A 1,792-nucleotide genomic window follows, 5' to 3' on the forward strand; every position below is an offset into this window, starting at 1 on the left:
AGACATTTACCCAGGTAAATATATATATATATGAAAGTGAAGGCTATCTTGGTTGGAAACCATCCTGGTAAGTCTGTTACCTCCAACTTAGCCCCAATCCACTTCCCTAATAAACTACACAATCATGAGTATGGTCTGTGAGATCTCTGTGTACAATAAATTACTGGACCCAGCAGAGACGTAGATGCTGTAGCGGGGAACAGCTGTTGTCGAAAATGATCAAGTTGAAGAATGGAAATATAGCTAACCTCCACCTCACAGGGACCAACTGATTCTCATCTGCCCTCTTGAATATAGACTGGCCCTGAAACTAATAGATTGCACCTGGATAAACGCCAGCACTTGTAGGCTGGTCCCTCCAGCTGCATTATGGCCATCCCTTTGATAGAGAGCACTTTAAAGTTGACATGGGTCCCTACTGGGGCCTGGCTTCTGCCCTCCTTGGGGATTTGTTACCATTTTTAGTTCTACTTTGACCTTTAAGGTTCCTAGGATTCAGAATTGACTCATAGCAGTGGATTTGGGTTTTTTATTTTACATTTCTAGAACACTGCCTTGGGCTGTTCTGGTGGACAGCCAGGGCCTGGCAAAGCACTTTCAAGCCTCAACTGGGTCTGGCTTCTGAAAACCTGAGGTGAAAAGAGAGTTGGTGCCACCTGCAGGTCAAGTATGGGTATTTGGGTAAACTCTTGGCCCACAATCTTAGTTCTTTTAGTTATTGATGGAACGGAGGAACAACATACTTACCTTTTTTTTAATTTAAAAAATCATTTTATTGGGGGTTCTTACAGCTCTTATAATAATACATACATCAATTGTATCAAGCATATTTGTACATATGCTGCCATCATTATTTTCTAAACATTTACATTCTATTTGAGTTCCTCTTTTTACCCTCACTGCCCCCCTCCCACCTTCGTAGCCCTTGAAAAATTATAAATTATTATTAATTTAATATATCTACCTTTTTAAATTAAGTTTTTATTGAGATAATGACAGACTTACATGCAGTTGTAATATAGGCCAATATATGCAACTTGACCTACGGATTGAAACAAACTAGACTAACTCACTTCTACAATGGTGTGAGCCATTTATATTGATATAAACTTCTTTCTGGACACATAGCCTTACCAGGGCCACTGGTTTTCTTTCTCCAGAGACCCCAGCCCAACACAAATGGTTGAATCTAATTTGCTGTGTAAACTTTCACCTAAAACACCTTTGAAAAATTATGTTTTTAAAGAAAGAAATAACACAGGTGGGAAGAAAATGAGGAGCTGATACCAAGGGCTCATGTAGAAAGCAAATGATGAGGGCAACAATGTACAAATGAATGTATCCATGGATTGTGATACGAGTTGTATGAGCCCCCAATAAAATGATTAAAAAAAATACAACTGAGATGACTAGTTATTAAAAAAAGAAAGAAAGAAAGAACACAGAGAGAACCTCCGTACTTATTGCCCACTGTTACCCCCAATGGTAAAATCTTGTGAAGCTATGGTAGATAGATCCATGGCATAGAACTGAGAGCTCACAAATAAACCCATATAATTGTGATAAATTTACTTTTGAGTATTGATACGATAGGGAAAATAAACCCTCACGTCACCAAGTTAGTTCAGATCACTGTGATCTTACAGAATAGAATAGAACTATTTTCTAGGGTTTCCAACACTGTAAATCTTTACAGGAACAGACAGCCTCATTTTTCTCCCACAGAGCAGTTGGTGGATCCGAACTGCTGACCCTGCAGTTACAGCCCAAGGTATAACCAACTACACCACCA

Source organism: Echinops telfairi, unplaced genomic scaffold (genome assembly GCF_000313985.2).
Source record: "Echinops telfairi isolate 266 unplaced genomic scaffold, ASM31398v2 ScPeMD7_31;HRSCAF=116, whole genome shotgun sequence".
Lineage (NCBI taxonomy): Eukaryota > Metazoa > Chordata > Mammalia > Afrosoricida > Tenrecidae > Echinops > Echinops telfairi.